General features: G+C 50.5%; 1 long non-coding RNA gene across 2 annotated transcripts in view; it reads right to left on the bottom strand.

The window, feature by feature from the left end:
• LOC144284894 (uncharacterized) overlaps positions 1 to 25,588 on the bottom strand; it is a 65,409-nt gene that overhangs the window by 13,572 nt on the left and 26,249 nt on the right. Inside the window, exons 1-2 of one of the 2 annotated variants that reach the window (XR_013353302.1) lie at positions 17,669 to 17,854; positions 3,695 to 3,797 (exon numbers count right to left, since the gene is read on the bottom strand). The exons of the other annotated variant lie outside the window; for it this stretch is intronic. This is a non-coding gene — a long non-coding RNA (uncharacterized LOC144284894). Of the gene's footprint in view, positions 1 to 3,694; positions 3,798 to 17,668; positions 17,855 to 25,588 lie in introns of those variants that run through there. 2 annotated transcript variants of the gene reach the window in all.

Raw genomic sequence — 25,588 nt, 5'->3', positions numbered from 1 at the left:
TATAGCCCGCATTAATGACAGCCCCAGGAGTCAGGTGATGGACAGCGCCAGCCAAGCTTTGAATCTTCACTGCCTCTAGAATTACAGACTTTTCCCAAGCCAAAAGCACACCCCGACCAAACAAGAGAGAACAAGAGACCATAGCAGTGGTCCTTTATAAAGCCCAAGCTTTCTCTCAAGTACCCCACAGCTCAGGTCACAGCACCAAAGGGCCCTCATGACCCAGCCCCCAGAGTTTGCTGATCCTGGGGGTAGGGGTGCTCTGTCTACAACTGCCCAGGGGTAGGCAGAGCAGAAAGTCCTCACCCCTTGCCCCACGTGGTGGACCGTCCTCACCCTAGTTTTCCCAACCTCACAGTTGTCACCATCAGACACATCTTTGCCGGTTTCTTTCAGATGTTTCCAAAGCCCTTTGAAAGCAAGGCTGATGAGAGAGATAAAAGTAAGTGCTAATCTTTGTCTATGTATTTCCCATAAACCACCTTAAATTTTTTATGGGCCAAGGGGAGTCTAAACACACTGACAGATGTTGTGCAGCACTTTGCTATTCAAAGCGTGGTGCCCGCACCAGCAGCAGCAGTGGCACCACCTGGGAACTTGCTAGAAATGCAGAACCTCGGGCCTCACAGAGACCTCGCTGAATAGCACATACTTCAATTTCCACAAGCACTAGTGAGGTATGGGAGATGAGCTCACGGCCAAACTTAGCTCCCTGTTCAATCACTGGGAGCTCTAGACGGTTCTGATGATCCTGACCCATGCCGGAGACTCTTCTCTAACTCCCATGGAAGACAGCCTGTGCATTGGGGAGACTTGAAAAATCCCAGGGTGATCCTAACACAGCAAAGCTGGAAAATGCCTTGAGTGAGTGACAGGATGGCAGTGCTACAGAAAGATCTGGCAAGGAGGCACAGCAGGCGAGAAAGGCAGACCTGTGCAGGTGGGCGTGAGCACACATGTCCATGGGGTAGTGAGCACGTGTGTCCAAAGAAAGTTGAGGGCTTGTCTGGGGGCCCTGGGACAGGGACCCTTAGGGGGAGCCGGTGAAGGTCATGCTCAAGTACTCATACTTGAGTAGCAAGAAATGGGGCCCTAGCAGAAATGAAAACCACTCGGCAACCCTTACTCTACCTGTGGATGTGCCCAACCGGCTGGAGAGGAGGGAGCCCCGAGTCAGAGGCCAGCTGCTCACAGGAGCCCATGTGAGACCTGCAGACACTGGAGAGGCAGGAGGACAAGGAGAAGCAGTGAAGATGGCAGACGTGTTGCACTAGTTTGCCAAGGCTGCCATAGAAGCTCCAGAAACTGGAGGACACAATGAGACAATGAGAGTTCATCGTCTCTCAGCTCTGGAGGCTAGGAGTCTGAGAGCAAGGTGTTTGCAGGGGTGATGTCCTCTGAGCTGTGAGGGAGAATCTGTCCCCTGCCTGCTGATGGTTTGCTGGCAATCCTTGGGGTTCCTTGACTTATGGAAGCATTGCCCTGATCCCTGCTCAATGCTCACTTAGCCTTCTCCCTGCATATGTGTCTGTGTCCAAATCCCTCCCCTTCATAAGGACACTAGTCATCGCACTAGGGCCACCCTAATGACCTCACTTTAACTTGATTGCTTCTGTAAAAATCCCATCTGCAAATACAGCCACATTGTACTGGGGTTTAGGATGTAACATATGAACTGGGCCGGCTGACGGGAGTTACAAGTTCAATCCATAAGACACACCGAAGGGGAAAAAAATATCTAAGACACCAGTTTTTCTTCCTCACACTGTAAACACCAGAAGTCAGCTGGGTGAGATCTCTACTCATGTCTTCTGAGGTTGATGATGGTAGCAGTTTACTGGGGGCAGGTGCAGGTAATTGTGGGATGAAAGAAAACTTTCCTCAGCAGGGAATGTTGGCCAAAATTCGGTTTTTACATTCAGTTTTTCTTACATCATAGCAATGACAGTTGGTTTAAATGTATCAGTTTGCAGAGTATGGATTTATAGTCCATAGTGTAATATTTAAAAGCAAAGGTCATCCTTTGTATATAGAAATAACTGTCAGAGATCCCAGCACACCCAGCAGGAGAGGAAACAGAGACAAGATTCTATACCACCAATGGACTGCAGCCAACACCAGCAAATGGATGGCCAGCCATGGGCTCTAACCCATGTTCAAGAAGATAGGGGATTTCCAGGGTCAAGAGCAAAGGCCTCAGAGGTTAAGGCAGCCAAGGTGTGAAGCCATGATGGTGAAATCATTGTCAAGTCATACCCTAACCTGCTGTATTCCTCTGGTGGCTCTGGACCCATGGCAGAGATAGTACCTGTGGTAGGAGAGACTGTGACCCAGATTCGCAGATCCCACGGGACAAATAGTCAAGGAAAAGTTATGCCCTGACATGGTTCTGCTGCTCCTCACCCAACATTAGCTCAATCTTCATTTTTGTTTTCTTCTCATAACAGAGATATGAAGACTTTAGTATACATTGGAACCAGTGAAGGACTTGTTAAAACACAGATTTCCTGAACCCACACCGAGAGCTCCTGACCCTGTAGATCTGCAGTGAGACCAGAGATTTTCCATTTCCAACATGTTTCCAGGAAATGCTGGACTATGGACCATACCTTGAGAACCACTCTGCAGAGTTATGCACTCTCTTGCTCTCTCCTCTTCATGACCAATGATAAATGTTTGAGGAAGAATGAGCCAAGGTTCACTGTACAGCCTGTGACCACAGAATGTAATTGTCCTTGCAACTGTTTATTGAGGATCTAGTTCAAGATCTCTTGGTCTCATTAGCTTCTTGCTCTAACACATTGAATTAAGGGGCCTCAATGTTTAAATTCTTTTAGGATCTAAATCAATGAAGTCATAAGATACTTACCCAAGGATTCTGACAAGATGAGAATTATTTGATTTTAGAGTAGCCATTTAAAACTAGCTCTCGGGCAGCCCCGGTGGCTCAGCGGTTTAGCGATGCCTTCAGCCCAGGGTGTAATCCTGGAGACCCAGGATCGAGTCCCACATCAGGTTCCCTGCATGGAGCCTGCTTCTCCCTCTGCCTGTGTCTCTGCTTCTCTCTCTCCTCTCTGTATTCTCATGAATAAATAAATAAAATCTTTAAAAAAAAAAAAAACTAGCTCTCAAACTCTGGCACAGAGGCCCACTCAGAAGCTTCATAAACTCAATTTAATAAACAAATGAGCAAGACATTGAGGCAACACCAACATAGAGGAAAGAGCATGTGGTATTAGATCAAGTGACCTCCACTGAAATCCCTGCTCTGTTACAAAGCAGCTCTGTAACTTTAGTTTCCTCATCTGAAGAAAACAGAAGATTGTTCAAATTATAACTCAACTAGCATATTATACAGGAGATGGATTTCCCCCTTCTATCCAAAGACCTTTCTCTACTACCATTTACCTCTCATGGTTTTTGAGTATAAAATGGCATAATACGTGGGGAAATGTTTGCTTTGACCCAAAAGTACAACCTCATGGTATTGTAGAAAAAATCTTACACGAACACAAAGAATCATGTTCATGGCAATATTGACTATAAAGAGCCAATGTTGAAAAAATCTAAAGGACCATAAATTATTGCACATCCATACTAATCAATGCAACACAGGGGTTTCAAAGAAGGTACAAATGGGAAAATCTCCAAGGTATATTAAGAGAAAAGAAGGAAATTGCAAAACAATACATACCAAATTATCCAGGTCGTGTTTTTTTAAAACCCACGTAGATATGTGTACACTACATAGAAAGGGACTGGAATAATGCATACCAAGCTCTTCAGAGAAGTTCTTTCTGGGGAGGGGAGGTGAATGGGACAAGGATTAGTTCAGTTGCCCATACAAGCAAGAGTCTGACTTTGGCTCCTGCCAAGGAGGAAAGCATGGGCCTTAGCTGAGCCCACAGAGGTTCTGGGGTTCCCAGCAGCTGGCCAAGCAATCTGGTGATACAGCTTGGGTATAAACTTCAACCAATGACGGACCAGAGAAGATATGGCTCCCTTGGGTGCAATTTTTCCTTGATGGTATCCCACATTACCAAACCATGAGAGTTTTCTTATTTTCTTGGCCAACTGGGTGATGGCTGCCTTGTGTTTATCTTCCTCTTTCTTGGCTTCCTGTCCTGGTTTCTCTCAATCTCTTTTCCCTGGGACTCCTGCCCCCACCCCTCAAGCATTAGCACAGGAAGCTTGGCCTCCAGCTCATTTTTCTAGGGAATCTGGACTAAGACAATAGATTTCTGTGTTCTCTGAACTTTATACAGTGATAATATATGCAGATACTACTTGCAGAAGAATAAAAGATTAAGAGAGGAAGGGTGCTCATCTTGTTATAAAGAGTAACACAAAGGTCACAGTAATTGAAGGTGTTTTGCTGGAAAGAAGGCTAGGTGGAGGAATTGCTGGCATCATCAGTTTCCAGGTCTTCCCAGAGGAGCCTGGGAACCAAATGCTACTGTTTGACCTGCAGTGTTTTCATTGAGCCCCAATGACCTTCCAGTCGGCAGTTGGGTCAACTGTGTCATACCCTCCAGGTATTATCACCTTCTCCAAAGCCTCAGAACCAGCCTCCTGGCCTGCTCAAGCCTTCCTTCCCTGCTTGTGAAAATGATTGTGTGTGTGTGTGTGTATGCGTGTGTGGCTTAGGTTGTTTCAGACTGATTGAACTGAGGGCTCAAAGAAACAGTCCCAAGGAGTACTACCTATCAGCACACTTTTATTTTTGCACAGCACTCCAGAGAAACTGGGGCTCTCTTGGATTTGAGAAACAGGATGGGAGCAGGAGAAGCAGAAACCTGGACTTACAGTTTAGTGGGACCTGCCAAACTCCCCCATAGCAAATGCCCAGGAAGCAGAAGACACTAGAGGTCAAGATCTCCAGGTTACACAAGAGTGGGAGTTAGGGGAAGTTTCCCCCCAAATCCATTAACAATCAAGTTCATAGACAGCACCACAAGAAAATGGGTTTCCACAAATCAGACTTTAAGCACCAAAAGGAGCCAATACAAAGTCCTGCTGGTTCCCTCAGGTGCTTCTGCTTCAGGGGATTGGGGCGGTGGGGTGGGCGGGATCCACCCGGGCTAAATTGTGCCGGGTGCAATGAAAGAAGCTAACCCGAGGGGCAGCGCTTGGGGATGCTTTGCAAGTGATACAAAAGAACAGAGCTTTTTTCTGCCATTGTTTGTTTTGTCCCAGGAAAATCACCCTTTATTCTGCACCAGAATTGTTTGAGAAGACAATACGAACAAGAGGCTGGAGGTACCCGAGTCCTGCCCTTTAGCGAGAGAGGATTTGGTCTCCCTTACACCGGAATCCTCAGAGTCCAATACCCTCTATCTGGACAGGCTTGCCATAGGATTTCACTGGGGGATTGGTTGAAGAGCTAAGTATAAGCAAAAGAAGTGAACATTTTGAAGAAGCCTTGGATTTTGCTATAAAACAATAGGGGTCCAGATGAGTTGCTCTGAAACGAAGTATCTTTCCTTAAAGCCAGCCCTAGCTGGTTCAGTGGGAAGAGCAAGCGACTCTGGATCTTGGGGTCGTGAGTTCGAGCTTCACTTTGGGTGTAGAAATTACCAAAAATAAACGTTAAAGCCAGCCCTGATTGCAGGTGAGGAACGAACTAAGAACTGAGAGATGCCTTCCCCACCAGGATCAGAAGAGGCAGCCTACTGGGCCACCCCCTTCGTCTGATGTGACCCTGTTCCTGTCGACAACTCTTACCACGTCAAGGTTCTCCTGGGGATCATTGGGGCTGCTCAGAGACTCAAGGCTTACAGACTCTTTTATCCACTCAAGCAAGCCCAAGGAAGAACCTTCCATCCCGCAGCAATATTACTTCAGTTACAATATTTATGACTCTGCCTGGATGTTCTGTGGGTTCGTTTAGGAACCTGAGAAGTGCTCCACTGCAAAGCTTTTCCTTAAAACCTCTAGTCTTCAGCTCCAAGGTCACCCTCATCCCGCTGGTGTCTGGGGCCTCCCGGCCCTACAGCTCCATCCTACACTCCAGCAGCCTCCCTCTGAAGGCTCAGCCTCACCCGTCAGGAGCCCATCCTGAGCCAGGCAGGAAAGAGATGCTTGAGCCACAGACCCTCAGGAGATGGAACCTCGAACCTCATGACTGCCCCAGGGAGGCCTGAGCCTCCTCGCACCCACCAGCTCATCTAATCCTTGCCACACACCTGGGTTCCCCCATAAGCATTGAGGCCCCGATACCTGGCCTTCTCCTAACTTCTCCTCCTCCAGGGGAACACAACGGACCCTGTAACCCCAGGGCTTGGGAGCTTTTGAATTGGACAGAGCATCTATCTAGACTCCACAAGTACCCCCTGCCACCACGGTGCCTGATAGCATGCCAGTACTCCATGCAGCCCAGGCCGAGCCTCTCCCACTGCACCACGCCAAGCACCCTACAGCTCAGGGACTCTCAGTCTCCAGGGCCATAAGAATACCTGGGAGATTGTTAAAAATGAGAAATCCTCTGCCCACCATTGGAGATTCCAATCCCGGTGCCTGTCCACCCACCCACTCATCGCCTGTCCTGGCGATCCTGATGGAAAACTCTATGAGCCCCACCTTGTATAAGCCTGCTGGGGGTGAACCAAATCCCCAGCCCACGCCACCGCTCTGGAAGCCCTCTCCCCGTACTGCCCACTCCTTCATATGCTCTGTGGCCACGTCTACCCGTCACCCATAACCTCCTCACATTCGTTCTATTGCAGGTGAAGCATCCTGCCACGATGGCATGTGTGTTCCCCTCAACCCAACAAGACTGTAAATGGCCCTCTGGCTTCCCAGCCCCATGCACAGGCTCCTCCTACCTTCCTTGAACATTAAATAAATTCTCTATCAGGCGGTGACAAGAAGCTAACCTAAGGCCTACACATTATTACAGAGAAGTGTGTGTGGATATTTCAAGAACAATGAATTTTTAATGAACTGCAATCACACAGAGAGGGACAGATTCACCTAAAAAGGTTAAATAATTTTGTACTTGCTCCATTTGGTCTATCTTCAGCCTTCTTACATTGCAGCAGAATACATTTTGAGCTGACACCAGAAGGAACTTTCCATCGTGGCTTTGTTTCAGAAGGCTGCCGGCAAAACTGGCACCCCATCTTGTGGGCAGAGAGCTATTTGCATAACCACCCTCTTCCCCCCGGGAAGCACCCTGCCGGCATCCCCAGGGAGTCAGGCGACCCTGGGACTGTGCAATCCCATCTCCCTTCCTGGGTGGGCGGGGCCCAGACCCCCCGGGGCTCACCCACTCCTCCCTCCAGCCCCTGCTGTGCTCCCTTTCTGCTCTGTCCTCTTGGCTCCCCAGACACAGCACTAGGGCTCACATTAGCATAGGGAGCGACAGCAAGAAATACAGCATGTGGGAAGAGCCTTCCGCTCTCTTTCTCTGCAATTATCACTCAACTGCCTCAGTCCACAACAGGAGTGTTCCCCACATGCATCATCACCATCTACAGGATTAAAATAGTCCGGAGGTTACGAAGGTAACCACGGGCTACTTGGAGATTTGGAGAGGCATTGCTTTTCCTGGCTGAGCCTCCCCCAGAGCCTTCCTTGCTGAGGAAACTGAGGCCCGATAGAAGCTAAGGTGGCATCTCTGGGGAGAGAATTTTAGAAAGAAACAAAATGAACAGATAGCAGTGGCCAAAGCAGGCCTCTGTCCCAGCGGCTCTGGGTCCCCCGTGAAGGTCCCCTGGCACTCCCCGTACCTTCCTGGCCTCGGCCTTTGGGTTCCATAATCTCCTCCCTACGGCCAGGGTTGCCTTGCCCACCCTGGGGCTCCCAGCACACTGTGCCCTGGAGTTGGGGCTCACACTGTGCAAGCCCTGGATGCCAGGAAAGATAGCTGTCTGGCTCTCTGGTAACGGCTGGCCCATCCACAGGAAGAAATCATTTCCATGGTCTTCAAAGGTGTCCGGAAAGGGCACACAAGGGTCAGCCGTGAGCAGATTTAGTGGTGCACACAGTCCCCTACTGGACGCAGAGCTCACAGGACTGACAAAGTCAAATGACAAGGGCCAAGAAAGTAACATTAGAGTCATGCCCTAACCAGAGACATGTGTCACCTGAAGGCCTTCAAATTCAAGTTTAAAAACTGTGCTGCTTTGTGGCACCTGGTGGGGGGAGGGGGGTGCTCAGTCAGTTAAGCGGCTGCCTTCGGCTCAGGTCATGATCTCAGGGTCCTGGATCAAACCCCATATCCGGCTCCCTGCTCAGCGGAGAGTCTGCTTCTCCCTCTCCCTCTGCCCCTCCACCTATTTGTGCACACGCGTGCTCTCTCTCTCTCTGTCTCAAATAAATAAATAAATAAAAATCTTTTAAATGTGCTGGTCAAACAAAACACACGTGAAGACCGGGTTCAGCATCCTGGCTTCCAGTTTACAACCCCTGGATTGGGGGGGGCAGGAGGTCAGAACAACTGGGTCAAAGTATTTAGCTCTCCACTGTTCCCACAGCCCACATTCGCACTCTGCTGTGGAGCACCATCCAGACTATGGAAAATGATCCCCAAAGGACATACTCTCCAGGGAGGTTTTTCTAGGAATCAGGATGAAGTCCACCAGCCAGGCTCTCTGTTCTCATCCCTTTTGAGACCAGGGAACATGTGTAATGTCACAAGTAAATCTGTGTCCACGGGATGGTTTTCTTCTAATTGAAACTAATTAGAACTGGCCATAATAACAACTCCAGGACCTGGACATGGTCAGCTTGGTGTTCTAAGAACAGCACCAGCCACCTCAGTCCTCAGGTATTGGCGAGGATAGGAATGAAGAGACACATGACAAATGTGGCCCATCTGGCCACCTGCATTGTGCCAGTCAAAGCCACCGGGGAAAACCTCGGCCTATCACCTAACACCATCGTTACTGTTCCCCATCTGAGAGGAGGAGTTAGGGTTCCATCACATCAAGCTAGACTGGAAATGGATGGAGCTCTGTGTTCAGGGAGCACCTGGCTAGCATGATTCCTGCAGGTGATCCCAGCAAAGATACCGCTGGTCCCTGGAGACTCTGGGCAGGTTTATTGGGGGGGTTGGGGGGTGGGAGAGGGGGGTAAGATAAGGGACTGCAGTTCCCAGGGTTTGGAGGCTTGGGAAGCAAAGGAGGGGGAGGTCAAGCTTCGGGGGGCTTGGATCCTTTAGGAGTCCTATGTGGCGTGGTCCAATGAAGATCAGTTTGGGGGATGGCTGTAAGGATTTGAGGTCTAATTAAACAGATTATAGTTAATTGGTTTAAAAACATTTTCTTCCCCAAATGTGTGAATTGAAGACACCTGTTCAGTTCCCTGCCTTTGTATTTTCCATAAATAGGAAATCTCTAGGGATATGGGAGCAGGAAGGAAGATGCCCCGTGGTGCATGCATTTTGAGGACTAGTTAAAGAATCTAGAATGAGGAGGGCACTTGGTGGGATGAGCACTGGGTGTTATGCTATATGTTGGCAAATTGAACTCCAATAAAAAGAAAATTAAAAAAAAAAAAGAAGCAGCAGCAGCTTGGAAATGGGAGGCCCCAAGGACAAAGGACATCCTTTTGTAAATAACTGTTTCCAGGAGCCTCCCTAGTGCCTCCCACCCCACAGCCTCACTGCCCAGGAACTCCAGCCATCCACTGTGGGGCCGCCTGGCACCTGCAGCTCCCGGCCCACCAATGCCCAACCACCCCGCCTGGGTCCTGCACTCCTGCCCCATCCCCACAGCCCCCCTAGCCAAGCAGGCCCAGGCGCTGGCAGAGGAGGCTCGGGCCCATCTGATCCTCGGAGGCCCAGGAAGCCTGGCTGGCCCCCTGCATTTTCCCCCAGGCGCCCTATCGTGGCCGCCGTGGGAACTGCAGCCTCCGCAGGAAAAGAAATTGAGGAGTCTGAGCTCCCATGGCCAAGATGTGCCTGTCACCCACCGAGGGAGAAAAAAAAAGCCCAGGCATCTGTGCATGTGGAGAAATGGCTCAGATGATGACAATCAAGACAAGATATGCCAGCAGGCTTGAAAATGTCCACGCCAGCTCCAACCATCCCAAATCTCTGCCTTTCTCAAGCAGCCATTGAACACAGGGCCAGAGAGATAGGGTCCTAGAGTGTAGACATTTTCTTGACCTGCCTGTTTTCTGGATTTTCACTCGGTGCCTAGCACCTGATAGAAGATGCATAAATACATGAACACAGGCTGACTGGTTTCCTCCCCAGAACACTTGGCCTTGACTGAAATAAGTACTGAACTCAAGAGAACACCCAGGCAGAAATGCAGGTCTGCCTGCAAAGTGAGAGGAACACAGGGCACCTGTCAGGATCCGCTCTTCAGAGACCCAAGCAGCCCTGGGAAAAATCATGTCGGGGCTGCCTAAGGAGGGCCCCAATCACAGAGAGTCTCTTAGCTGGTCTCCTTCACTCTGGTCTTTCTTCTACCCTCTCCAACCTGTTTGCCATGTGCTAGTTGAAAGAGACCAGTCAGGTCATGGGATCCCCTACCTGGAAACCCACAATGGCTTCTCATTGCTCTCAAGATAAAGTTCTGATCCCACTACATGGCTTCGTGATCTGGTCCCTTTTAATTCCTCCTCCTCCTCCTCCTCCTCCTCCTCCTCCTCCTCCTCCTCCTCCTCCTTCCTTCCTTCCTTCCTTCTTCTTCTTCCTTTTTAAGTAGTCTCCACACCCAGGATGGAGCCCAAGCAAGGCTTAGATTCAGAGCCCTGAGATCAAGACCTGAGCTGAGATCAAGAGTCAGCCGCTTAAGTGACTAAGCCACCACCCAGGTACCCCAAGCGGGCTAATTTCTTAATATCCCCTGCCAAGAGGTCTCCATTCACTCCCACCTCTACTTTCTCAGAAAAACCATGCCATCCCTTCCCACCATGCCTTTCCTCCTCCCAGAGCATCACCCCACCCCAGCTCTCCTTTACCAGACCACGTTCGTCCCACAGGCTTGGCTTATCATCATTTATTCCCTCATCTCAGAATATTATGTGTAATTACAAACTGTGACCAGAGCTATCAGAGCTGTGGTCAGAAAAATCTTCACAGAATCTGAAGGATAAATAGAAGCCAATTAGAGTGACTGGGTTTGGAGAATATTCCAGACCCAGGAACCACGTCATAGAAGGCTCTAAGTTGGGAGGGAGCAAGACAACTAGAGATAACTAGAGCTAAACCCCTCCAAGGTGCTCCCACCACCCCCTGAACATCTTTCACTGTAAGTTTAGCTTACAAATATTTGGAGATTTACAACTTTTTGAGGGCAGGGTATGTGCACATCAGTTTCAAAGACACAGCTCTAGCTTCTAACACAGTGCCTAGCACATAGCAGTGGCTCAAAATACTTAGTGAATGAATCAGTGAGGAACCTGACACTCAGAACTTACAAGGTTTACCCAAGGTTGCACAGCTAGTAAGCAGTGTTGAAGCTGTGCCTTGGACCCAGATCTGCTAAGTCTAAACCAAAGTTTTGTCTATCTTGGTCCTGTGCCTTATGTTCTTAAATAGATTATACATTCCTTGTGGGCAGGAATGCTATTTCCATCTCTCCAAAGAACTTAGGAGTTGGTGTTGGATAAATGTATCGAATGGATAAAAACAAAATACTCATTGGCTAGGGGAGCTCATTTTTATACCCTTGACTAGATTTTTTTTTTCAGTATATCTATCCTAAGTATGTCCCCTGGGTTATAGGATAAAGCCTCCTAGGATTAGAGAGAGTGGTTGTACAAAATCCTGTTTTTCCCCAAGGTAAGAGTCATTAATATTCCTGGCAGGGTTCCCGAAGGCTCCATAAAGGAAAGAAGTAGGACTGTCTTGGGCAAGTCTCAAAGCAGAACCCAGCAGAACATGGGGAGCCCAGCCTTCTTGTACGTCTATAAGGAGTCTGTGTTCTGAGTCCCTAAAACATAGCCCCATAATCTGGAATTCCCAATCCAATTTGTAGAGGGTTTTCCAGCCTTGAGTGTATCAGTCAGGATTCTCCAAAGAAACAGAACCACAGACACATGCTCACAATTATGGCAGCTAAGAAGTCCTGCCATCTGCAAGCCAGAAACCCAAGAAAGATTGTGGTATAAATTACTGAGTTCAAAGGCCTAAAAACCAGGGGGATCCAATAGTATAAATCCCAGTCAAGGGCATGAGAGAATCGTAGAGGAGAGGCAGGAAAAAAGGTGTGAATTTCTCCTTCCTCCGCTTTTCACTTTCCCACAGTAGGTTGTCCTCCTCAATATGGTAGACATCACCCAATGTATTTACTGAATCCATGAATTCAAATGCTTATCTCATCTGGACACACCCTCACAGTCACATCCAAAATAATGCTTAATCTGGCATCCCAAGGCCAGTCAAGTTGATACATAAAATTAACCATCACACTCAGATAGCTTCCCAGAATTTTTCTAGCTTAAAGACAATGGAGAAAGATAACTTCATTCATTCAGAACTCAAAAAGAATGGTCTCTGGCGACATGAAGTTCACTAATCAAATACATTAGGTTAAGTCTGACTTCTTCACTTGACTGACCAAATTCCACCATCCTTAAGAGGAAGAAGAATTTCTGACTTAAGTCTTAACCAACTAAAAAAAATTAGTGATCGATGGCCTGGTCTTTGTGTTTGATGATGATGACAGGTTAGTGTTTCCTTGTTTGGCAGTATGTGGGGACAACAGAAAGTCTCCAGGAGATGTGAGATTGCCCGTTAAATAAGTTCTGTGTAAGAAGAACTGCAGTAGAGACAAAGTCTCCTGAAAGAGAATGACTCCCAACCCTCTAAGACTGGATTGAAGGCATAACATAGATGAAACAAGAACACGCCATCAGAAATGGAGTTGGCATCCCCACCTGACGTGTGTTCAGGAATGATAGGCTGCCCGTTTCGAGTTCATCAGAGCAAGTTCACTACATCCCACACGTGGCTGTGATTGATCGCACTCTCACAACTTAAGGCTAGTCAGCACCAAACCATCTAACTAGTTCCGTTTGTCTGATTCCAGGTTCACTAAGCAATCTACCATTGACACTTGGCCTGAAGACTGTTCTAGGGGAAGAGACAGGTATAGGCCATCAGAGTGTATTTTATCTGCAGGACTTCTGTGTTTTTCAGTATAAACCAACAAAGTGGCATTCTGTTTTCAGCCAAAAACCTATATATTTGGTTGGAACAAACCTTTCTCAGGCATTGGATCTGCTTTCATGGTGCTGACTTAATCAAGCCTTGAGTCTGTAAGGCTAGGAGCAGACCCTAGACTTTGGGGAGGTCAACATCATTATCGTTTTGTGACACCCCTTTGGGTCAGCCAGCTCCCCTGGATATGCCTCACTCTAGACCTTCAAATTACATCTTTAACTTCCATTTGAGTTGTTTCCACCACCACCACCACTCCACCAGGAGTATGTTGGGCTACCCTGAACCTCATCTCCCAAAACCAAAGCCATAATTTGCAAGCTATCTGCCTGTGAATGGTTTTCCCTTCTTTGATAGGTTACTTGTTATCTCTGGGGATTAAACCCATAACTCAAGTCTCTGGGCACCTAGCTCTGGTCAAGCGAGTTGAAAAACTCTGGTAGAGGCACCTTGAACACTCTCCATTCCAAGCATCTTACCTGGGGTGGCGTCTCCGGAGAGACAGTAATGGCTTACAAAGTTAACAGAGGGGGGTGGTCAGCTTCCCAACCCCCCTCAACCAGAGTCTTACAGGCCCACCTTCACGGCAAGCTTTCCAAGGATGTCAGCAAACACTATCTTCCTGCCTCCTCTCCATGACAATATCCCAGTGCCTCAGAAAGTGCCAGATCCATAGCAGGGGCTCAGTAACTGTTTTGGGGGGAAGGGAGTGAAAGAGGCAGGCAATTCATTCTCTCCCTTTCCTCATTCCCCATGTACCGGCTCCCGTTACACAGAGCGATCCTCAGTAGCACAGGAGAGGGAGAAGGAGTCAGCTGAGTATCAAAGTATCTAAGGCCTTATGTTTGATAGTGCCCCCACACCCACTCCCCAGGAGATTCTAGAATGTCCACGCAGACCCTTTTGGAAAGAAAGATAAAGAAAGCACTCCCGCTGGGCCTCTGGCCAACCCTGGACAAAGCCAGACAGAGCACCAAGGAGCGGCGGGGAGGAAGGTGTGGACCCCCCAAGCCTGCAAGCTCTGCTGCTCTCGTACACCCATCCACATGCCTGGAGACCCACTGCCAGGGTTGGTGTTTGCCATTCCCAGCACAGAAAATGGTAAGGTAACTTTGTTTTCAGAAAAACAAGTCTCCCACTAAAACACGCAACCCCCGAGCAGAAGAAGCCAGGGAGGAAGCGCAAGAGCGCACCATCAGGGCTTCTGCGTGAAGCTGCTTTGCCCTCTTGCCTGAGACAGCGCCGGTCTCTTCCTCTGCCTTCGGGTGGGAGCCTCGCCTCTACCTTCCACGCGGTGCGAACACAGGCCAAGCCCCAAGGCCACTGCCACTGGGGTCCGAGGAGCCTGTGGGAGCACGCGAAGAGCCAGAGACCCACTTTTGTCAGCACCAGCTACGTGCCCGGGTGGCCTTGATACGAAGGTCTCGGCTCGGCTCATTGAATGAAGCCACAGGGCCGGGCCTGGAGGACTGAGAGACAAGAGCCCATTTTGAAGTGAAACCCACCGGGATGGATGGAGAAGAGCCTCTGGAGTGCAGAGCAGTGGGTGGGGAGGGGCCTCCCTGGAGCCAGAAAGTGGCCAAATGGTAGATCAGAACCACAGGACCCGCCAGCCTATGTCCACAGCCTCTGAGAGCTCCAGGGCCCCGCCGCTCTTCAGTGGGTGCCGAGAGAAGGGTGCGGAAATGGCTGGAGACAGCCCCCCACGGCCTCACGTGTCATCCTTCCTTCCACCTGCCACCAAAGCAACAGCAGCGCAGCAATGTAAGCTTACCCCAAAGGCATCGTGCAAAGCCAGAGATGAGACAGGAGGGAAGAGGGCCTGGTGCCCAAATTCCTGCTGCTTCGGAGTTCTGGGGGGGCAAGGGCCTGGTTTCCCCCGAGCCACCGACACGCTGCACAGGGACTTCACACTAACAGCCCCGCTTACCCTTTGTAGCCCCGTGTGGCTGCTCGGTTTCCAGCCAGGAATCAAAAGCTGCTGCTTGCACCTGCCTTGGTCCTGCTCAGAGAGAACCCAAAGACCCCGTTCCTGGGCACAGCAAGGCTCGGACACCCCCAGACGGCAAAGGCCTGCTTGGACCTAGGAGCCACAAGCAGAGCAGCCACCGGGCATGGAGTGCGGGCCCTGGGCCGGGCACCAAACACCCCAAGGGCCCTCTCCCCTCCAAGTAGAGGCTCTGTGCCCTTTGTATAAAGGGGACGCAGAGAGATGCCTGGGTGGCTCAGTTGATTAGGCATCTGCCTTTGGCTCAGGTCATGATCCTGGGATCCCAGAGTCCTGGGATCAAGCCCTGAGTTGGGCTCCCAGCTCAGGGGGGAGCCTGCTTCTCTCTCTGCCTCTGCCCACCTGCCCACCCCTCTGCCCCACTCATATGTGTACATGCTCTCTCTCGCTCGCTCGCTCTCTCTCAAATAAATAAATAAATCTTTTAAATAAAGGGGACATGAAAGGGTTGAGCCCATGCCCTGGACAATAACCTTCATCCTTCCATCCAGTAGGATCAGTTCATAAAACTAGGACATGGAAAGAAGCTTGTTGCTACAGAAGACAGTTTCCTCCCAGATGTGAAAAGAGAAGCCCCCACACATACCATTTTCTATTGCCTGCCTTACCCCCATCTAACCAAACATCTGCCAAGATCGCATGTGTCTTTCACCCACCTCCATTAGCATCTCCCTGGGTGCTGCTCTAAAACATTTGGCATCGGAACGGTAGTGGCCAGAAGGTCCAGGCTGCTGGACTCTGGAGTCTTGGCCTGACCTATGAGAACAGTGGCCATTTATTCACTGGCTCCCCTGCCAGACACACAAGAGACAGGGGCTCTCTAAGATGCTCATTTTGTAGGTGGCTAAGAGCCTCCCACCCAAAGCGAAGCTGAAAAGGCATCTGTCTTCAAGGATGGCAGGATCCTCCTCCTTTTTATTTTAATAAGAGGGAAATTAAAAAGCTGTGCAAAGTACTGAGAGGATGGAATCATAAAGCATCAGAAAAAGAAGATTATCCACTGTTGTCCAGGCTAGCCCCGGCAGCCTGGTCAGCAAGGACGAACAGAGGAGGGTTGGCCTGGAGGATTCTGTGGTCCAGCCCTGGCAAGGAGCAACCCCTCCCTAGAAAAACCTGGCCCTCTGCAAGAGCAGCTGTCCCCCGCTATCAAAAAGTAGGGCATTCCTAGGAATCCTTCCCTTAGCCAAAGTGGCATAAAGCAAAGAAGCAATTCTAGTACCATTAATTTATATGGAAAAAATGTTAAGCGTTCCCAGACACCCCCCCCCCAAAAAAAAATCACCTCTCTTAGGCTTTTCTGATACCTTAGGGTACATCTTGCTAACAGATGCACAGAATAAATCGAGAGGAACCACAGATGCTCAAAGGCAGTTCAAAGCTGGCAGCGTGATCGGGGGAGATGCTGAGTGTGGTTCGCAGGGAGGGAGCTTGGTGGCACCCCTGTCCCAGATCTCAGGCGCTACTGGTTCTATACAGCCCATGCAAAGCCACTGCTGAAGGCTAATTCCCCTTTAAGACCTTCCCTAGAAGCAAGAATCCTCTCCAGATTTCCGTAGGTGAGAACAGGTACTAATGTAGTAGAAGCAAAGCAGCGGAACTCGAACTTTCAGAAAGCAGAGGTTCCCTTATGGAGCTGGCCCTCCTTCTCAGGGGCTCTAGAACACTGGTCCTCGGAGCCAGGTCCCTGGAGCAGCATCAGCATCGCCTGGCAGCTTGTGAGAAATGCAAGTTCTCAGCCCTGCCCCCCACCCAGAAAACCCGGGTGGGGGGGCCCAGCCTGTGTGGTTCTGATCCGCCCTGGCTCGAGACCCGCTGCTCCTGGCACCGAGGCCTGCCTGGCGTCTCCAGCCCATGACCGAGGCCACAGAGGGCCTCTGCGACCTGCAGGTCAGGATGGAGTCCCCACCCTGGATTCGGACTCCCTGGGCCACCCAGGAATCATGAACATGTTGTCTCCCCGGTCACTGGGGATCCGAGGGTCTCGAAACTCCATCTTCTGGCCAGATTCGGCCTCCTGCTCCCCTTCCCAGGCGGATGGCTCCAGGGCTCCCACGGGACGAGGGACTGTCACGGACTATACCAGGTCCGTCCTCGCCAAGTGCCTTAAGCCACGCCTGGCCCTTCATGGCACCCCAGGAAACCAGGTCCCCGTCTCTCCCTCCTGCTTCTCCCATGCCCCCCAGAGCATGGCACAGCTGGACTCCCCTCTGCGCATGTTCATAGGAGCAACAGCTCCTCCAGAAGTGGCTGATCCAGCCCTGCTGGGGCGGGGAGCGAGGGGGCACCCTCCCTGTGAGAAATACGCCAACACTCCAAGGCATTTAGTCTGACCACCTAATACCACCCATCACCACCCATCATCACCCATCACCACCCATCATCACCCATCACCACCCATCACCACCCATCACTACTCATCACCACCTATCACCACCCATCATCACCCATCACTACCTATCACCACCCATCACCACTTATAACCACCCATCACCACCCATCACTACCCATAACCACCCATCACCACCCATCATCTGCCACTTCACCTGGGCCTTGTTACTAGTGTGACGCTGTTTTAGCACAAAGATGAAACCAGGTTGCAAAAATGAAAACCACAGATTGGATCGATCGCTTATCAGCATGGGCATGGAAATTTCTAGTAATCCCTGCCATCCAACAGGAGAGCCATCCTCTATGGGCAATTGGCCTGTTTTGTCTCTGCAGGAGGAGATGGAAGTTTCATTTCATGGGACCCAAATTTAAGCTCAGGCCACCATTGTTGATCAGCAGTTAGCAACCACCCCAGACGGTGGGCGGGCACAGCCTTGGCCTGTCTTACATAGATGTGGTGACCTTGGGCTGCCCAGGAGCCAGTGAGAGGCCTGCAAGCTGCTCATGACCCAGTGTTACTTGGGGCTGGGATTCCAGGGCGTCAGCGGATTGGTTGGTTTTAAGTGTGGTGCAGGAGAGCTCCTGGGCAAGGGAAATGAGGGTGGAGGCCTCACAGCTTCCCCACAACTTGGAGCCACTTGTTTACCTCTGTGAAGAGCCCAGCTGACTGCCCCTCTGCTTAACTCGAGAGTCCCTGGAATTCTCTGGAAGCCACTCTGTCCGTCAGCTCTTCAGAGGCCACGGCCACAGGGCCTGGAAGGATGGTGTCTGGGGCCAAGCTGCTCTCCAGATGCCACATCGCATTCCCTTCCTTTCTCTGTCCCCAGAAGAACCTCCTTTCGTGCCTCCTTTAAGGGCCTGAAAGGTAAACAGCTTCCAGACTCTTCTACCTATAACCAAAGCCCATTCATGGAAACCCAGAGGGTCTGAAAACACACCTGAATGCAATACCTACTTTCCAGAAATACACCGGGTATTCTTTTTGTCTTGCGAGGTCTCCTGTGCACTCACGCCTAGGCCCACGCACCTCGCAAGCTGAGCTGCCCCCCAACCCCAATGAAAAGACCGAACAGAATATTCCCTCAGTCCGTGTGTACAGCACGTGCTGAGGTGCTGCGCCAGGCCTCAGAGTCCCCATCCGGAGCCCAGCAGCGCCCTCAGCACCTCAGTGTGGAGGGCCACAAGCAACTCCAAGAGCAGACAGCCAGATGCACACATCATTAGGACCCCTGGGAAGGGCTGGGGACGAGTGATATGCCATGCTGGAGCAGAGGAGGGACCACTCAGAGCAGCCCCTGAGAAGGGACATTAAAACCAAGACCTCAAGGACACCTGGAGGGCTCAGTGGTTAAGCATCTGCCTTCTGCTCAGAGTGTGACCCTGGGGTCCCAGGATCGAGTCCCACGTCAGGCTCCCTGCATGGAGCCTGTTTCTTCCTCTGCCTGTGTCTCTGCCTCTATCTCTGTGTCTCTCATGAATAAATAAATAAAATCTTAAAAAAAAAAAAAAAAAGAAGAAGAAGAAATTTCTTAAGGTCAAGACCTCAAGACCAGAATGGGCAGACAAGGGACCTGGGCCGAGGGCTCCACCGGCCAGGAGAGCAGATGTGGGCAGTGTCACACGGGCTTAGGGAAAACCAAGAGTTCCCTGGAGCGGCCCAAGGGAGGGGGCGAGGAGGGGAGCAGAACAAGGGGAAGCTGGAAAGGAAGGAGGGCGGGGCCTCGATGACAGACAACCTTGGGTTCGAACCCAGGTCCCAGCCCCTCAAGGAGCGGACAGCCTGAGGCAAGTCACTTGCCCTCCCTGAGCTTAAAATCCACGTCCTTCTCTGGAAAACGAGGACCATAATAACTTTCCCACGTGGCTGCTGTGGACCGAAAATGAAATGGTGACTGTAAAGCTAAGGAACCACGATACGTGATCATGAAATAGAAGGTATTACTGCAAGCTGCTCATCTCCTCACGATCCTTGCCCACCTGTGGCGACACTAGGGAACCACTGGGTGAGAAGACACGAGGCCCGAGAAGAAGTACTGAGATGTTTGGGAGATGGGGGGAGAGGGGGATGATTCCAGAACCTCGGGAGTCTGATGAGTGAGCACCTCCCTAACCTCGGTGGGGGCCGGTGATTTCAACAGGATTGCTGCGGATCTTTCGCCTCCCCTGTAACTGCGTTTGTGTTGCATCAGTACCACCGCGAGGTGTCCTGTTCATTTTCTGTTGCTTTCATAACAAACCATCACAAAGTTTGTGGCTTAAGAGAATGCAAATTTATTATCTCAGAGTTTCTGTGGGTTACGAGCCCCACATGGGTCCCACTGAGCTAACATGGAGCTATGGGCTGGGCTGTGTTCCCCCTGGAGGCTCTAGGGGAGAACGACTCCCAACCCACTCAAGTTGTTAGATAAATAAGATCAGTTGCTCACAGTGCTGGGCCTGAGGTCCCCATTTCCTTGCTGGCTGGAAGCTGGAACCACACGTGCCTCGTGGAGGCCTTTCTCCGGTCCTTGCTACATCTCAGAACAGCAGTGCTGCAGCAAACCCTCCCCGGGCTTGGAATTTATCTCCTCCTCTCCTCCCCCTCCTCCCCCACCTCCTTCTCACCTCTTCCCTTTCAGCCAGAGATAGTTCTGCTTTTAAGAGCTCCCACGATTACACTGGGCTCACCGGGGCCCAATCTTCCATGGTAATCTCCCTGTTTTGAAGTCTGTCATCTTAATTGCACCTGCACATAATCCAAACTATTCATTTGGAGGCTCCAGGGATAAGGGCATGGACATCTTTAGGGGCCATTCTTCAGTCCAACACAGATGCAACACGACTTTCCTGATTCGTAATAGAACAACCTAGACAGTCAACGGGGCTTTATAACCAAGAGTTCTAGCCAGAGGGTTTGGATTCACAGAGCCTGAAAAGAAATGACAGGAACACCTCAGAGCCCCTGGGCAGGACCAGAAGGTAAGCGAGCCAGCCAGAAATTCTGGACTGAGGCCACAGGACAGAAAACCAGCTCCATGAAAGAGCAGTGGTGGATGGTGGGTGCAGAGTTCCTGGTACAAGGCAGAAACCTAGTGAGTCTAAGGGGTACAGGATGGGCAAAATGGGCAAAGGGGAAGGTGGGCCTTCCAGGTGTGGGATGAACAAGTCACGGGGAAAAAGGCTCAGCCCAGGGGAGGTAGCCAACGGCATTGCCGTAGCTACACTTGTGAGCATGACATACAGATTTGCCGAATCACTGTGTTGTACCCCTGAAAGTACTAGAACGTCATCAACTACACTTCACTTAAAAGGAGTGAAAAAAAGAAGAGGAAAAAGCCTAGTTACCCTACCACACAAGATCAAAGCAGCCTAGCGCAAGGTTGGCTAGATGTTGGGTCTTTAGGGCTCCTGCATTAGGAGCCCTTGGCATTTTCTGACTGCGAACAGGGTGCTCAGAACCTGCAAGTTGTCTCCCAGTGTCCCCGGCTGGAAGAACTTTGGTTTGAAGGGAGAAAACAAGGTAAGTCCTGACAGCAGGAAATATGGCAGACATAATTCACAAATGCCCTTGTCCTAGCAATTTTCCTTCTGTATTCAAATACCAAGAGGTAGAAGAATCTTCTAGTTAGTTCATGGAGATGCCCATTTGCTTTCTTGGTCTTTGATTCGTGTGTGTGTGTGTGTGTGTGTGTGTGTCATTGACTTGTAAAGTTAGGCCCCTCCCTTTCAGTCTCTGGACCTGATGAAAAGCTGATTATACTGCTCTACATTATAAAGGTGAAAAATGTAAAAATCTATAATCCACGGGAGAGATTAGAGGCAGCAGAGCCCTCCCTAGAGCATAGCACCTTGGTGTAACTGTTTGGGGTCATATCACCCAAGACACCAACAGGAGGTGAAGGAGGTGATTCCGAGAACAGACTTTCTAGAAAAAGAAGAGAAACCTCATCTCCCAGCACCCTCTCCTGCGTCACCACAGACAAAGGAGAGACAATTGTTTCAGCTTCCAAACAATAGTGCTTGTTCTTTTCCGTACTCCCCACTCCCACTCACTTCCTCATCTCTGAGGCTGTTTTTCCATCTGGCTTCTCTCTTCTCCCCCAGCAGTTCTACTGACGACCAGGCCAAATGTTGACTCTTGGCTTCAGTGTTGCTGTGGATGTTTATTTTAACTAGGTTTTCCCAGAGCGGGATTACTACAGGTTAGGGTGGGGGAGGGATACTGTTCAGTGTGGCCAGCTCTGCCCCCAATGCCCTCAGGATGGCTCAGAACCCCAGTGTAAGAGACACACTTAGCAGTCATTTTGGGCCCAAGTCTAGGTCTTCCTGTGGATTTCCACCACTTGGCGGCCGTGAGAGGCAGAGCCCAAAGTACTAGAGTCCTGTGGAACCCGCCGAGTAGGGTTGGGGGGTGGTCAGAGCAGGTTCTGTGGAAGGGCCCGGAGATGAAGTTGTGGGTGGGGTGTTGAGCTAACCCAGCAATTCCGGCAGCTGGCTGTGTGGCCTCTGGCAGGTCACCTCACCTCTCTGGAACTCAGTGTCTTCAACTATAAACCAGGGGCTTGGGATTAGATAGGACACCTCCCAGCTCAGTGAGCCTCTGAGCCTATCATGCTGCTCACCTTCTCCGATCCTTGACAAAACAAGCAGCCTATGAAGGGTCTGGGAAGTAAGGGGATTTCACATCTAAAGCCCCAGTCAGGGACGCCCGGATGGCTCAGGGGTTGAGCACCTGCCTTTGGCCCAGGGCGTGATCCTGGGGTCCCGGGATCGAGTCCCACATCGGGCTCCTATGGGGAGCCTGCTTCTCCCTCTGCCTGTGTCTCTGCCTCTCTCTGTGTGTCTCATGAATAAATAAATAAAATCTTTAATAAACAAATACCCCACAATGACACACTGTGGAAAGACTGGCCTGTGCCCTACCGCTTCTTTTTCCCAACACGGGCTCTCGCAGTTCGATTAACTTGCTAGAACACTGTGCTCCAGTATCTAATGCGCCCACCCCAACGAGACCGCAAGCTCCCGGAGGCCAGGGTGGTGTCGTCGTCCTTTGTACCCACGGCTGTGCTTCCCAAGCTCATCACGACCGAAAATAATACAGATGTCAGGGCCCAGTCCCAGCTTGCCTGAATGACAGTCTCGAGGAGCAGGCCAGTGTCCCTTTCAAAAGTTCCCTGGGTGACTGTACTGAGAAGCCAGCTTACAGTGGGTCCTGGATTTGTCGAAAGCACCCGGAAGTCCAGACATCTGGTAGACTTGATGATGATGGGAAAGAGAAGGAGAAAGGGAGGCTCCTCGCTGCCAAAAGCGAGACGCTGTCTGGCTGTCCAGGCCCAGTCTTCCTGTGCTCAGGTTGTTTTTTTCTGGAATGGCTATACTTGCCCTTCAGGATCATAAGGGTTATTTATGGGGTGACAAGCACCCTGAATTAGGGACGTGATGAGGCCAAATTCCTCTGCCAGCCCTGAGGTCCAGGGAAGGGGATCTGCCCTCTTAAGCCTACGGATAAGAAGGCGCAGCTACACTGTCTCGACTCGGGTCGGCTCCAGAACGCAGTGGCTCGTGGAGAAGGGGAAGCCGGCAGGGAAGGCAGAGGCAGGAAGGAGAGTGGAAAGGCGGGAGAGGATTCTGATCCTGTCCTCCCTCGGTGATCCCGGGGCCGATCCCGGAGAAGAGTCATCCTGGGCACCTGCCTTTGGCCTGCTGATCACCATCGGGGTTGCCTCGGTCCAGACGATCCTCGCGGCCCATAACACGGGCCAGAGACGGACTCGACAGCAGCCACTGTAGCTCTTTCCTCCCTCCACCACTGGCTGGCGCGGGACCGATGCAAAGGAAGGGGAGCCAGCTGCCAGCTGCAGGGGACGGAGGCAGCCAGGACGAAGGGCAAGGCCCTGGCCATGAGGAGGTCATTTTATTTAAAGATTTATTTATTTATTTATTTATTTATGATAGACATAGAGAGAGAGGCAGAGACACAGGAGGAGGGAGAAGCAGGCTCCATGCCGGGAGCCCGATACGGGCCTCGATCTTGGGACTCCAAGATCACACCCTGGGCCAAAGGCAGGCGCTAAACCGCTGAGCCACTCAGGGATCCCCAAGGAGGTCATTTTAAATCAGGAGACTGGTATACACATGTCAGAGCAGCTCGTAGCCCCACGGCCCCAAGGTCTGCAGCAGCAGCAACAAGTAGGGGTTTGGTGGTGGAGGGAGGTTAGGGAGGCCACAGCTCAGTTCCTGACCATTCTAATCTGGGGGGCGGGTCGGGGGGAAGCCCTCCACCGGAGGAGATCACACTGGAACCTCAGCTGGAAAGGCCAACAGCATTAACAGCCTTAATAAGCTCACAGGTTTCCACCTGTGGTGGGCACCAGACTCTCCTGGAGAATCTTGTTAAAATTCAGATTCCTGGGCCCACCCACAGAGGGCCTGGCCCTATCGCCAGTCTTGACCCTAAGCCCTGGAGTTCCGGTGGGCAGGGGGAAGCTGGCATCTCCCTCTTGCTCTATTTCCGCATCTTAGGAAACAGATCCCACTCTTGGCCTCCACCCAGCAGGTGCATCGGCTCAGAGTCGCGTGGCCCCTGACTGGCGGCGGTGAGGCCGACCTCCTGGAGGGCCGAGCTGCCCCAGATGCCTACAATTTCAGTCACAGTTAATCCCATACTGACAGGTTCTGGTTCTGAAATGGTCCATAGGGAAATTCAGCCCCGGGGATGCATCAGGAAGGCAGCTGATACTTGAGAAGTCACTGAAAATGTGACCAGGATTGGGTTACCCCCTTTGAGCTGCTCAGGTCAGATTTCCAGATGCAGGGAAGGCCTTCTGGGGACACGGCTTCAGATGGCCTACCCCATTGCAGTGTTCTATTTTGGACTGTCATATTGCCTTGCAAAGAGAGAGAGCGTGTATCTGTGTGTGCACGTGTGTGCGCACACATGTACTTGGAAGTACAGATGTTAAGGCACCTCATAGGTGTACAGCAGCAGTAAGGCCCTGGGTGTACAGGCATAGGTCTCTGAAGATCATTGTTCATTTTTTCCTTCCTTTTACCGAGGATAAGACATTTTTACTTTCTAAGCTTTGATGGAGCACCTCCCCGGTATGTGGGCACCCTTAGGCTACCAGAACTTACAGTCTAGCTAAAAAATTCTGCAAGATAGGGATGCACATCACTTGACTTCTTTTGACTCCATTCCCAGTTTCATGGCACTCACAGAGCCCAGACCATTCCCGTTTGCCAGGATTTACTGACCAGCTATTATGTGCCCGATATTGTGCCAGGTGCTATGGAGCACACCAAAACATGATAAATACTTGGGGAGCTAAGTTTAGAAGGCATAAAATTAATCAGAGGAGAAAAGAAGACAAATTTGTAGTGCCAATAATTTGTACATAATACAAGTATCTTCCCTCCAAATCATAGTTTTTCTCAAGCCAGAGTAACAAATAGTCCCCTAAAAGGAAAAAAATTTCAGAGACCTTCCAGGGTGACTTAAAATTTTTATAAGGTTACTTGAATAAGTGTAAACATAAAAGGGACGCCTGGGTGGCTCAGTGGTTGAGCATCTGCCTCCAGCTCAGGTCGTGATCCTGGAATCCTAGGATCGAGTCCCACATCAGGTCCCTTGCATGGAGCTTGCTTCTCCTCCTTCTGTCTGTGTCTCTGCCTCTCTCCTCTCTGTCTCCCATGAATGAATAAATAAAACCTTTTTAAAAAAAAAAAAAAAAAGCATAAACAGGGATCCCTGGGTGGCTCAGCGGTTTAGCGCTTGCCTTAGGCCCAGGGCCTGATCCTGGAGACCCGGAATTGAGTCCCACGTCAGGCTCCCGGCATGGAGCCTGCTTCTCCCTCTGCCCGCATCTCTGCCTCTCTGTCTCTCTCTCTCTCTCTCTATCATAAACAAATAAATAAATAAATCTTTAAAAAAAATGCATAAACATAAAAGTTGGTATAAATGCTTTAAATTTATAAACACCCAGGCAAATTTTTAAATTGCATGCCACGAAAAAATTCCTGAAAAGCCAAATAATTTTCAAATTAGCAACACCAATTCAATGATACTGTTTTTGCTGAAAGTGAATTAGTGCTCTTTA

This window comes from Canis aureus, chromosome 15, assembly GCF_053574225.1.
Source record: "Canis aureus isolate CA01 chromosome 15, VMU_Caureus_v.1.0, whole genome shotgun sequence".
Classification (NCBI taxonomy): Eukaryota; Metazoa; Chordata; class Mammalia; order Carnivora; family Canidae; genus Canis; species Canis aureus.
This window is presented reverse-complemented; position numbering and strand designations above follow the sequence as displayed.